Source organism: Humulus lupulus, chromosome 3, assembly GCF_963169125.1.
Source record: "Humulus lupulus chromosome 3, drHumLupu1.1, whole genome shotgun sequence".
Lineage (NCBI taxonomy): Eukaryota > Viridiplantae > Streptophyta > Magnoliopsida > Rosales > Cannabaceae > Humulus > Humulus lupulus.
The window spans coordinates 109,499,954-109,514,193 of record NC_084795.1 but is presented as its reverse complement, the minus strand read 5'-3'; the positions used below and the strand labels follow the sequence as shown (position 1 = coordinate 109,514,193).

At 37.8% G+C, this 14,240-nt stretch overlaps 1 long non-coding RNA gene across 3 annotated transcripts; it reads right to left on the bottom strand.

Moving 5' to 3' along the window:
* Positions 1 to 4,398: 4,398 nt before the first annotated feature.
* On the bottom strand, positions 4,399 to 8,082 carry LOC133821307 (uncharacterized). Of its 3 annotated transcripts, none has more exons than XR_009887461.1 (4): positions 7,879 to 8,082; positions 7,621 to 7,772; positions 5,721 to 5,843; positions 4,399 to 4,599 (listed from the first exon to the last, which is right to left on the bottom strand). It is a non-coding gene; the product is annotated as an uncharacterized LOC133821307 (long non-coding RNA). The 3 variants fall into 3 exon arrangements; XR_009887460.1 differs by having other exon boundaries at positions 7,621 to 7,749; XR_009887462.1 differs by having other exon boundaries at positions 7,621 to 7,746.
* Between the last annotated feature and the right edge of the window lie 6,158 nt (positions 8,083 to 14,240).

Genomic DNA, 14,240 nt, shown 5'->3' with positions numbered 1-14,240 from the left:
TGTTAGATTTCTTCACCCTCATCGTCGACTGTGAAGCTTGTTGAAGAAACTGTTCCTCGTGGAGAAGGTACAAGGCTGAGCGGGGAAGGATCTGCTTGAAGCGACGAAGGCGATCCTTGGGAGTGCAACTGGTGGAAGATTTTGATGAGGAATCGCTGTTTTGAGGAGTCTCGATTGACTGCGGGATGGATGTATCGGAGTCCGTATGGTTATCACCTCCCCTATAATCAGAGCGATTCATCTACAAAAATAAATAAAAAATGGGGAGGTGAGTAACCATACAGAGAAAATTCAACAAGAATAAAATTTATTTTTATACTTAGAAAAATTTATCTAAGTGGAAAAAGTATAGCATGCATGGAAAAAAGATTTTTAGTGCTTAAAGGTGCCTAAAAATATTTGAAATTTCATAAGTGGTTAAAATTGCCTAATGCCAATGAAGGCTTGTGCATCCTATGAGACAACTGCAGGGCTAAAAGTGTGTGTCCAGTTGGACACCAAAGGCCCAAGGAGAGGTGTGCCCCAACCGCATGCCTCCAAGCGTGAGCTTGGACTAAGGGCGTGTCCTAGGAGACACTTGGCCAGCGTATGCAAAGGGTCATTAGGCATCTAATCGGATGTCATGTGACCGAGGAGAGGCCAAGGGATGCCTAACGTAGAGTGGTGCACCTAGTGCCTAGGACGTGTGGGTCCAAGCGGAGAGACGTCCGAGGAGAAGCGTGCCCAACGGTCCGAGCAGAGTGGCGTCCGAGCGGCTTGCGCTGCCTTGCACCTTCGAGGAGCCTAGCACCAAGCAGCCCAAAGAGGCCCGATCGGACATGGAATGTCCGAGGAGAAAAGGAACCTAGGGCGTCCGAGGAGTGTACATGTGGTCCGATCGAACCACATGTTTGCCCAGAAATTTAAGTGGCCGATCGGCCACTTCCTTAACTTACCCATTTTTCATACCCCAACTCTAACCACAAAATCCAATCCGAAAAAGCAAGGCCCTAGGTTCCCTAACATAAACACATTTCTTCATCGAAACATACAAATACAAGATCAAACACATGGAAGTGGAAAAGTTTATTCATGTTCTTGAAAACCCTTTATGCTATCAAAAACCCCAAAACCCATAATCATGATTTATATCAAATTGACCTATTTTTCTTGAAATTCCTATGAAATTAAGGGTAATGTTGGGTTACCCATAGCACAAACATCCTCAAAACCCAACAAACCAACACATTATACAAGCATTCTTATGAGATTCATGAACAAATTCAAGAAAAAAGCTATCAATGGGGTTTCGGCCATGGCATGGGTTTTTCATGAAATTTTTTGAAAAATAACAACAATGTAAAGGCATGGAGAAGAATACTTACTCAAGGTTGGAGAACCTTTGACTTGCTTGGAGATTGCTTGAAGAAATGGAGAGCTTCCCTTGAATTCCCTTGAAGATTCGGCCAAAGAAAAGGAGAAACTTTGGAGTTTCGGCCAAGAGAGAAGAAAGAAGGAGAGAGGTTTTTTAAAAAATGTGATTTTCTTGTGCAAAGAAAAATGTGTAAGAATAGGGGATATTTAAAGAAAAAAAGTGGGGCTTATTGTTTATTTTTGGACCCTTGGCATTCCGGGCCTATTATTTTTTCTCCCCACGATCATGGACAGTTTTTTGCAGTGATCGTGGCCTATAAGTTGTGCTGCATGGCGGGAAGATGAACAATTATTTTTTATATAATGCCGTCAACTGTGGAGAAAAAAGTTTATTATGTGAAAGTATCATATAATAAACTTGGGGGGCAAATGTTATCCCAAAATTTGAAAATGATGATGTGGCAATAGAAATGACAAGTGGCATGGAATAGTTGGGTGATCTGGCTTAGCAGTAGCCCAGTACATCAGTGAAGAGTTTGGACTGCTTGAGAGATGTCATAACCAAGCCAAGTGCACCCGAGGAGAGTACTTGGCTTAGGGTGTGTCCGGTCGGACCTTGGTCCAAGGAAAATACTCCAAAGGATGTGATCGGACCTTGGTCCGAAGAGAAGCCCCAAGAGGTCCGGTCGGACCTTGATCCGAGGATTCCAAGTGGTGTGATCGGACCTTAGTCCGAGGAAAGCCCTAGGAGATGGGGTCGGACCCTAGTCCGAGGAGAAGCCACAAGAGGTCCGGTCGGACCTTGATCCGAGGAGAGCCAAAGGAGGTGTGGCTCGGACCTTGATCCGAGGAGAGCCAAAGGAGGTGTGGCTCAGACCTTGATCCGAGGAGAGCCAAGGAAAGTGTGACTCGGACCTTAGTCCAAGGAGAGCCAAGGAAAGTGTGGCTCGGACCTTGATCCGAGGAGAACCAAGGAGGGTGTGGTTGGATCTTGGTCCGAGGAGAGTTTAAGGGGTATGGTCCATATGCATGTGTCCAGCATGCATATGTCCGACCAGCACTTGTGTGTGTCCAGCATGCATGTGTTCGACCAGAAGAAGATATTCATCAAACAAATGGATCAGACTACGTCAAATTCCCAGAAATGGCTTCAACAAGAATCGGTCTGGGCACGTGCGTGAATCTCTCATTTTTCGCTCAAATTGAGGATTCTATTGTATTTTGAATATTTGGTGTAATTTAAATATAATATGAGTAATAAAATATCCCGATCCTAAGGAGATATCAGTTACTGATCCCAAGCCTATAAATAGAGGGTTAATGGGATCAAAATAGGACTTTTGACAATTTGTGATTTGGTCTGAGTTTCTAGAGAGAGAAAGTGCGTTTTCCTTGAGAGAGAACCCTTTTTGTATTCCTAAAAATTTACACTGAAGAAACTCAGTTGACACTGGTTCATCTGATCTTGAGTGTAGATAAAGTAATAAAATCTCTAAGTGGATTAGGCTATTACCGACTGATCGGGGCTGAACCACTATAAAAATCTTGTGTGTTATTTACTTTTCTTGATCAAACTGTCTGTGTCGTTTAAATTCTCTTGAAGGTTTATCGTTCTTGACGTTCTCACGTCGTTGGCTAAAAACACAGTCAACAGTTTGTTAAAAGGAAAAAAGTTGCCCGTGCAGCAATAAAAGTAAATTGTCTTTACATCACGAACCGTAGGTCGTGTAATTCAAAATAAAAGCTAAAGAAAAGCAGATAAAATTATGAGGCGGCCGAAGGATCTTGCTGAGGCTCTTGAGGCTGCTGGTTGACAGAAACTCGAACGTCTTCTTGAACACCCTCAATGCCAGTTGCTAAAGAGATCTCGGGAGACCTTTGAGTCTTTTCTTCTTCTAAGCGAGCAGCACACCTCGCCAGCTCCGCCTCCCTTATATGATCTAGAAGATAAGAAAAATTGGCGTTGGGATTGCATTTCCAGAACATATAGAAACACTCAAACGCCGCCCCATCGTAGTCTTCAAGGTTGCGGGCGTTCACCTCCTCCAGAGCAGCAGTCTCCTTACGGCTTACCTTCAGCTCTGCTTGAAGCTTGTGGGCTTCCCGGTAGTTAATGTGCGAGACCTCTTTGTATTGTTCCTTGGAAGCAGTAATCTTGGCAATTGATGCATCCTTCTGCTTCAGCTCCTCTTCGATGGAGGCAAGTTTGGCCTCAGCTGTTTGCAACGCCTCGGTGTGCTTTGCCTCGACCTCCTTGAGCACCTCGATATGCCTTGCCTCAACCTCCTTCAGTTGTTCGGCATGTTTGGCTTCAGCCGTTTTAAGCTACCCAGCATATTGGGCCTCAGCTATGCCAAGCTAATCGCTAAGCTTCTTCTCAAACTGAGCAGCCAGAGTCCTCGAACTCCGCCAGCCAGAACTCATGGTGAGAGCTCCCTGCGATCAGAAAAAGATAAAGCTGTTAGTAAGAATAAATTGACGAAGAAGATTAGTAAAGTATGGTAAAAATGGCAACTTACAGCAAGTACTTCATTCAAAGCACGGTTGAAGACCTGATCAACCGCCATGCACTACAAGAAAAACTACTTTCAATAAGACCGAAAAGTATTATCAAATATATACCATAACACTTTTCAATATGTTAAGGAAAGCGGTGTTATCGTGAGTAGGAGCATTTTACATAACACTTTTCCATGGTTATAGAGAAGTATTATTGTATAGCCTACAATAACACTTTTAGTGTGCTATTTTAATAAATGGACAAGTGTTCTGTGATACGCTTTGTACTATTTAATATAACACAGTTTACAACTTATAAAATAGTGTTAGAGCATACTCTACAATAACACAATTTCTGCATTATATATAATAGAATTGGTTGTACAATACAATTTTGTATTGATAATTAAGTGATTAAACTTTTTTTTTTTACATTATTAAAAGAATTTATAAAATTTTTAACTAATGTGGTACATATAATATGAACTTATATAAGACTTTTCTTTCCTTGTAAACAACTAAGGAAAAAAATATTATCCGTTAATATAAAGAAATGTTTATGAATTGCTTGAATAGATTTACAATATTTAGTCTAGTTTAGGCTTCTAAAATCATATTACAAAATAAATTCTACAAAATTAGAATTCTATATATAAGCTACAAAGTTAAGAAAAAAGATTATTTGATTCTAATGACCTCATCCACAAATTTGCTCATTTTTGCTTCAAAAAATCAATCTCATTATACCTGCAAATTGCCAAAAAAAAAAAACATTAAATCACAAGCAAAGAAAAATATAAATTGGTCCATTAGCAGCAAAAACATATATAAAGCGACATTCTTTTTAATATGGACAAATTACTTTCTTTTTGTCACCCATATATATGATATATGTATAGAGTACAATATTTCACAAGAAGCTATAGCAACAACAACAAAGAATTAAGAAATGTTGGTAGTTTTTTCAGCATAGAAATATGAGAAGAAATCTAATTTTTATACTATCAAACACGTCATTTCCAATGTCAAAATAAAATAAAAATATAGGAAAAGTTAAGAAAATGAAACGTTTTAGCTTATAATCTACAATATCACATCTGAATTTTCTGATACAAAAACATCAAAAGAACTTGTCCAATACACTTTCTCTAAACTTTTAATCTCTACCCTACACTTATATATATATATATATATATATTAGCCCTACACAATTTTTACAACACAAAAAATATAAATAAAATATATACACTAATAATAATGGCAGCAACACATTAACTAATAAGCATAGCAAAAACAGTAAAAATAAATTCTCAAGCAACTTGTCTACTTCTTTACTTTCAATATACAAATTTTACAATAGATATTTCTATTAGCAATTCAGCATTGAGAAACAACACAAAATAACTACCGGATAATACTAGCTAATTTTAAGTTTTAATAATTGATGACTGGTTCCAATACTTAGTTCACCTCTAAACAAAAACTGTGAAACTAGAAAACTAAAACACTTCACATATTATCAATTTTTAGAGAAAAATTAATGACTTTAATTAATATAGATATAAATAGCACCATTTATATTAATGACAAATATATATATATATATATATTAAATAACATCATTTAATCTTTTTTTGTCACAAGTCTGCAAGTTCAACGGCAGTGAAAACTAAATGAGTGAAAACAATTCTAGTTTTTCAAGTCCATTAAAATGGTATCGGTAGCTATGTACTGATCACCAAAAGCATGCCTTTCCAGTGCATATTAGTTTGTTCCATCCAGAGAAACAAATAATAAAGAAAAACACAAACCAATCCTGATTGTATGATAAAAACATAATTGAAATGAGAATATTACACATCACATACCATAGACAAGGTGTGGAACTTTTGCATCAGAGTAATTTCAACGACCATTTAAAAAATTTCGTATTGTACCAATTGGACTCCTTCCCGTTTGTTTCAAGTTGTACTCATTCACATCCCCTTCATCTATCATATCACAATATCATTTAATTTCCATTAGCAATGACCCCAAACATTTTTTAAGCAAAGAAATTTATATTCATGTTATTTTTGTAATCAAGTTGATCAACTACAACCCAATTAAAATATTAGGACATGCTATTTTTCAAACATAGTAAATATATTAGGGTAGGTAGGAGAGAGAATTAGTTGCTTGTGGGGTAAAATACAATTTTTAAAAATAAAATAAAATATTAACATACTTTAAAGTGGATAGATATGGATGCATGTATGTTCACAATGGACTTCCTCACTTTTCTTTAAAATAAAAAATCAAATACGATCCATTAACACTTTGTAATAATCATATCCGTTAACACTTCCAACGTGTTGAGCACACTTTCTAATAATCATATCCATTCAATATAGTACATGTCAATATCAAACCCAACCTAATTTTTCACAAGAAAGAAAAAAATACATTGAAGTTCCAAAAAACCAACGCATAAGGGATCACCTCCAAAAATTCAAGATACCAAAGGACCTAGAAGAGAGAGCTCAAGAAGCCAACGCATGCAGCCATTACAAGCAAAACAATTTTTAATTATAACACTTAAAAACTTAATTAACATTGGCCACAAACAGCAGTGATATAAGAATGACTTTCAATTATGATCAAGACACAATATCTATATGGGTTGTCTTCATGGAGTTGGACTTTGACCAAGAAAAGTAAATCCTCTGATCATTTTTGTTACAAAAATTGCATTAAATATATAAGGGTCTACAAATTTGGCATAGTGAATTCTTTTAAAAAGTGCCATTTTCGGTAGTTCCAACTATGTGAGATTCTCATAGTAATTTTCTCATTACTTTGGTACTAGACATGATAGATAAGAGGCATGTTTACTCAATATATATATATATAATTTCCTAAACGAAATACATATGGGTACAATAATTAATTCATGTAGATGGAGACATCTTTAGCAAAATATAGATTATGAACAAAAGTGTAGTTGGAACATAAGTTAAAAAACAAAAAGAGAATTGATAAGTGAAAATATTTGGATCATATTATGTTCATGCATATGTCAAAAGAAACCTACATATATGAATTTAAGTTTGAAGACCTTGTACTGCGAAAAAAAGGATACTAGCATATGCTGTAAGAAATATATATATATATATATATATAAATATATATATGAGTTCAAGTTGAATATAAGACAGAAAACATGGAGATAGATTGCCATTAGATTCTCTTACATTTATAAAAAATAAATATATTATATAAGAACAGAGACTTTTATATTTATAAAAGTAAACATGAAATACATAGCATCTAAATAAAAAACCTACCCCAAAAAAGATTTATTTTATTGGAACACTAGCAGCAAGTCCCTAAATCCCAAAATAAAGATTGAATTTTTATCAATTTGATTTGCTAAGATTCTCAAGAATGAAGTTAGTGAGCAACACGTATGAACTCAAACCATGTAAAAGAAATTAAAGCAGATAACAAACCAATTTGCATTCAAATACAAAGTCAATAGACTGAAAGGTAATACATTCTATATATACATTGATTGAAAAAAAAATCAAAACCCAAATAATAATCATGTGAAAATGCAGCAAAAGAAATTTCAGTATATATACACGTAATCTAAAAATTGACATCATTATATATAAAAATGATCCAGTGTTTGTCAAGAATTAGAAATGGGAGCAAATATTAAATAAAGTCTCTACTATAAACACAAGATTTGAGCCAAAAACAAAATGAAAAAGAGAAGAAGTGTACCTGAAATAGAATAAGGATAGAGCAAGGAAATATAAATAGGAGTAGATCTATAAAAATGGTGCTAGTTTATTGAGCCAAGACCTAACGTACAAATCCATCCACTACAGTCCAAAAGCCCAAACCTTGCTGCTGCAATTAACACCTCAAACCCACTAGAAAATTAATAAGTAAATTTATGAACATATATAACATATACATTCCTATAAAGCATAATATTTGAAATAAAGCATGAACTATATCTGACAGTAAATAAAATACCTTCTCTAAAGATCTTTTCCTTTCTTTGCAAGGTCAAATCAAGCCCTAAAGGAATTTTTCCAACCATAATCTGAATGTAGTGAGACTTTGAAAATTAAAAAAGAAAGCAATCAGTTAAGAAACCTACAAGAAAAAGAAGAAAAAAGAAAGAAATAATGAGATAGAAGAAGAGAGGAAGGATGCGAAGGAGGGAGAAGAGTTATAAACAAAGAGTTATTTAGTGACAAGAAAGAATGAGAAAATTGAGAATTGGAGAATAAATATAACACATTTTTAGTTTGCCGCTGATAATTTTTTAAGGCCTGTTATTTGTTTTTCCAATTTTCACTTTACTGTTTTTTATATTATAAATTATAATACTTTTTAAATAAACTTATATCAATGTGTTGTAGAAAGTATTATTTGGTGTAGTGATGGAGCCAGTTTCTTAGATGGCCTCTCGGCTGCGACGATGCTTAGTTATTTTGGACAGTCTATCTTTGGTTGAATTGAGCACCACGCTCGTAAGGTCTTCTCTTGAAGCTTCTTCTGTGCGACCAGCATGCGTCTGTTGGTGGGTGCTGCAGGAGGGGTAAGGTCGTCAGGAGCTCCAAGGGGAGTCTGTTCGATTGGAGCTGGGGGAATTTGATTGACAGGAGTTGGCAGAGTTGTTTCTCTGGTAGGAGGATCCTCTGTTCGAGCCTTCTTCGTAGAGGGATTGCTGCAGCCCTCCCCAGGCTGGCGCTTGCCTCATTTTTTCTTGCTCGCCGATTTGGCGTACAAGTCAAAGGCTCGGTTAGCAAGCATGTCTGCAAGGGAGAAAACAAACCAACAGTCAGGCAATATAATAAAAGGAGCTTGCTAAGTTAAGGAAACAAGGGCAAAGAAATCAAAAGTATAATACCAGAGCTATAATTACTGGTCGCTACACTATTTACTTTACTAGTGCTACATTCACTCTCTGGTCTGAAGAAGTCTGAATTTAAAGTAGGGGTGTATTTAAAGTTATTGTCCTCCTCAAATAAGTGACAGGTAATAGGAAAACTATCTAAAAGCAAAAAATCAGTACTGTTCTCATCTGATGATTCAAGAATAGGCTCAGAAACCTTCTTCTTGCCCTTCCCTAAAGGGACCGAAGTAGCAACAGTTCGCGAAGTGCCGGATGGTTCATTGATGGTCACTCCCGTTGCCCTCCTCCTTGGGGGTTGTGACACATCGTGTTGTTGCTTGGGGACTTCTCTGCCGGTGGCACTCCCCATAGTGTATTCCTTCACATCCTGGTGAGGTGCTAGAAGGTCGACCAGCCTCAGATTGGCGTCTGTGACCAGCTCTTTGACGCTTTTTTCTACGTCGGTCATGCTGGCCAAAAGTGCAGCTCATATCTCCATCTCTGGTGTAGGAGCTGGTTGTAGCCATGGACCTGAATGGCATAAAAGTTCTAATAAATGCGTGGGAAAGCTAAAGGAATTTAAGCGACCAGAGAATAAAGAATTTACCTCCTTCAGTGAAGGCCAAGTTGTTGGAGACCAGGTTTGTGATTAAAAAGTACTCCTGGAAGTACTTTCCTACATTGGATTTGTAGGAGGTTTCACTTAGGAAAACGCGAGTCGATTCCTGGTAGTAGAAATAGAAAAACCCCATATTGTTCTTGTTGGGGTTGGACTTGAGATCAAACAAGTAGTTGATCTCATGTGGCATGGGAACATGCCACTTTTTATGGCTATAGAGGATATAGTGGGCGGAAAGCGTTCTATACTAGTTTGGAGTTATTTGAAAGGGAGTGACCCCGAAATAATTGGCCACTCCCTGGTAAAAATGATGGAGAGGCAAGATTTCGCCTGCCTCGATGTGGTATCTCGACCAGGTGCTGAAGGCGCCGCCAGGCAGGTTTGCCCGTTGGTCGATGGTGGGTTTAAATAAAGTTACCCCAGGAAGCCCGTACTTCCTGAGGTAATTGGTTAGTATCCTAGCAGTAATGTTGCTAGGGGGTGCAACGTACCTCTTGATGTTTGGTCGAAGGACGTCTCGGGGTTGGGCTCGGGTTTGGATTCCTGGCTAAGGAGTATTTTCAGCTCGACAGCCGATCGAAGGAATTTCAGCCCGAGGAGCAGGCTGATTTGATTGAGGATTGGTTGGTTTCTTTTTCTGGGCGGTGGATTTTACTCTACCCATGTTTGATGGATTGGCCGAAGGCCTGTTGGATGGGGTATGGGAAAAAGGAATCCCCGAAATGAGTAGCGACGGCTGTTCTTCGTCCTCGAGCAGCTGAGCGAGCAGTTCGTCGTCAATTGGCCTCTCACCTCCCCACGGATCGTGCATGAAAATCTGCGAACAGAGAAGGGGAGATGAGAATTTACAACCCAAAAGACCAAGAGGTGTAAAGAGCTGGAATAATGTTGCTCGTGTATAAAAGTTAAGCTTTTATACAACCAGCAACATTCTAGCAGAAACACTAAATTACATACGAACAGTTTGGAAAACGGATCAAAAAGCAGAAGTAAAAAGTTTTTCGACTCTAAGAGGGCCAGAAAAACCCAGTTTTTCTACAAGCTTAAAAATCGAAGTAAATTCGATTTTTCGCCCTAAATTCATAATCCTAACTACCGAATTGATCCTTAACCCCTGCAAAGTATTATTTCAAGCTCAAATCTATGTGCCCTTTCACCTTGAAACAAATTTTTTTTTCAAGAATAGTAAAAAATATTCAAGAACTCAGAATAAAAAATGGAGATAAAACAGAATTTGCATGGCATATCAACAACTGAAAAGTTTGAGGAACTTACTTGTATAGAGGATGGAGTAGAGTTATGAGATGCTAAGTCGATTTGGGCAGGAGCTTCACGGATCGTCAAGAACCGTCTGAGTTTCTGAAGGTTTTGCGCCTTGTTCTTCGGTTTTCTTGAGGATAAAGGTAAAACATAAAAAGAGAAAATTGATTCTGAGGGATTATTTATATTAGCCTAGGAGCAGTTACTGAGGTAATCATGAGGGGTAACTTTTCAAGGCATGGGGAAGTGTAATAACTGTCAAACCACTTTTGGGAAACCGAAAAGACATGATTAGTTGCCTTTTTCGAGAAGGCATGGGCTACCCTGATAGATTTGATGGGGCATGCGAAGGGCCGATCACCTAAGATTACTTTATGCTGGTCGCAGTAAAATAAACTTGGGGGGCAAATGTATACCAAAAAATGGCTCTTGATGACGTGGCAAGAATTTCTTACACGTGGTTGGCACGTGGCAGTTATGAGTGAAGGGATCCTGTTCGATCATCGACCAGATAATTGTTGACTTGTCAAGTCTCACGGTTAAGTGCGACCAGTCTGGTCACATACTTCCATTTACTTCCTTTGAGATACACAATCTTGTAATAATTACATTCATTATTATCTTTTTATGACCTTGATACGCTGATCTTAATTGTAATTAAGGCCCATCGGCCCACATAATCCTCTTGAGCCTATAAATAAGAATGAGAGGGCTCAAGGAGGAGGACTTTTTTTGGGGAGGAATTTTTAATCTTTGGATTCAGAGTGAAAAGCATTGTGTGATTATCCACCGAAATTGTAATTCTCCTAAGACTGGTGAAACTCAAGAACCCTAGTTCTTTGATCACAGTATTAGGATTCAATATCAATAAGAACACTAAAGTGGATGTAGGTCATTACCACCTAGTTGGGGTCGGACCACTATAAATCGCTTGTTCCACTTTCTTTCCATTTGATTCTCTTCTTGATTTCCTTTTTGTTCTTTGTCATTTATTTGACTCCGTGTCGTTGACCAAATCAAGGGTCAACAATATTGATCATAGTTCGGGGTGCAAAAGTCCTAAATAGGCTTTTCTTAAAGATAACTTTGGGCAAATAATTATTTTGAAAATAACATTAATATATTGTAGAAATTAGATACAGGAGCCACTTTTAGGTAAGTCCTTACATTTTCACCCACAATTTTAAAGTCTTAGTATAATACCCACTTTTTCAATCAATATCCCTATTATATTCCTTTATTTCTATGATTCAAACACACTTTTTCAACACCCTTCCTCTCCTCAAAGACTCTTCCTCTCCTCAAACACTCACAACTAACAAAAGTCATTGAATCCGACGACTCCGACGATCCTCTACAACTCCGACGACTCCAGCGATCCTTTATCTTCCTCGCCATCATCAGTTGCACTCACTACATTGCTAGACAAACTCAAGCCATAGCCCGAACTTCCATTTTCTTCCCCCATGACATAGTTGAACTCCTATTGTTTTTGTGCTGAATTCCATTCCAATTTGAAGCTCCCATTTTGTAAATTTGAGTTTTTCCACCCTTCAATCATCATCTTATTCACCACAACCACCAGAAATTTGAGCGCCTCCACCCCTTCGGTTTCACAAGTCTATCCACCCATTCGATCCATTTTCCTCTAATCTCTGGTTTGTCTTTCTTTCTAACATTATTGCAATATGTATTTGGTTCATATTTTTTTCCCCACTTGTTTATGATTTTTAATTCTATTTTGTTATCTTATTCTTTGTTTAGTATTAGGAATTAGTTTTATTTTCCTTGCATTTATGCTTATTTTTGTATTTGTATTTTATTTTAGTTCTAGTTTTAGGATATTTAGTTTGTTAGTTGTTAGACTAAGTGCATTCTTGTTTTGCCTTCTTGGCTCCCCTATATATCGGGAGCTTTGTCCTATTTTCCCATTATCAAGTTTTATAAATCATTCATTGCTTTCTTCATTTCTTTCTTTTGCATTATGGTATCAGAAACAGAAAATTAGGTTTTCCCTTCGATCCTCTTCTCTGATCTTCCGTTTCCTATCTCACCTGATATCCAGCGAAGTAGTGTCTCCTTCTCTGGTTCCGACAATCCTCTCCGTTTCTCTGTCGCACATTTATGATTTCTCACCATGTTTATAGCTGCTTCGGATGACTCTTCTCCTCCCTCAGGTGGGTCCACTGGCAACAACACGAACGGACCCAGATCTCAAGTCTCTACACAAAACCTAATATCACGAATAGCCATTGAAGACCCCTCAAATCCGTACTATCTTCATCACGCTGATAACCCAGGCAATGTCTTGTTGTCTCAACTCCTAAGGACAACTACACATCTTGGAGTCGTGCAATGCAATTAGCCATCTCCGTGAAGAACAAATTGAGATTTCTTGATGGGTCCATTCCTAAACCTTCTTCCTCTAATTCTTTAATGTATAATGCTTGGTTTAGGAATAATAGTATAGTCATTTCTTGGATACTTAATTCTGTTTCTAAAGACATTTCAGTAAGCATACTCTATGATGAATCAGCTGCTGAAATATGGAAAGATCTCAGGTTAGTTTTCAGCAAAGAAATGGTCCTCACATCTTCAATTTGAGGCGTGAACTCATGAATCTTAAGCAAGATTTGCAGTCGGTCAGCCATTACTACACTCGTCTGAAAATTTTATGGGAAGAACTCTCCAATTATCGCCCTTCTTGTACATGTAACAAGTGCACTTGTGGTGGTGTCAAGACTCTTCAAGACCATTACAACATGGAGTATATTATGTCCCTTCTAATGGGGCTCAAAGACTCATACTCCCAAGTTAGAGGTACAATTCTTCTTATGGATCCTCTTCCATCTCTCAGTCGAGTTTTTAACCTTGTATCTCAAGAAGAAAACTAACGGACCATAATAACCCTCAGATCCTCTCAATAAGCCTTCCATTGCCTTTTCTTTCCAAGGTTCTCAACCTAACAATACTGTAACGCCCCAACTCCTGGGACCGTTACGGTGTGCCTTGTAAACAGTGCTAAACTTGCTAATCGAGTCATTTGGCCAAAATCGTGAACTAAGTATGATTAGCGGTTTAGGGATTAAAAACTTTGGTTAGGATGTAACGTTTCACTAGAACGTTTAATATATACATTGGGATCCCGAAAATATAATTTCAGAGTTTATTACAAAAAATATTTACAACAGGCCGTTCTAAGCGGCAAAACAGGGTTCAACCCTAGTTCCACTTTAAACCTCGGCCGTGGCGGACGAGCAGCTGCATATGTACACGTCATCACATAATCTCTCCAACTCAAGGATGGTCTAGCTTCCTCTTGCCTTTACCTGCACCACATAGCACCCGTGAGCCGAAGCCCAGCAAGAAAACATAACACTATACATAAACGTTATAAAATGATTATCATTATAATCACACCGAGCGTAAAACTTTCAAACCAATGAGTGAACATAACATGATTCATGAGGAAGAGTGGCTGCTAGGTAAGCCACTAGCCTCCAAGCACTTATTTCATTCATCGACCCTCAAGGTCGGTCTGGCATTAATGCTCCTCGAGTCATTCAATCCTGATGGTCGATTAGATCTAATCTCCGTTGGCTTGCGTGAACCACG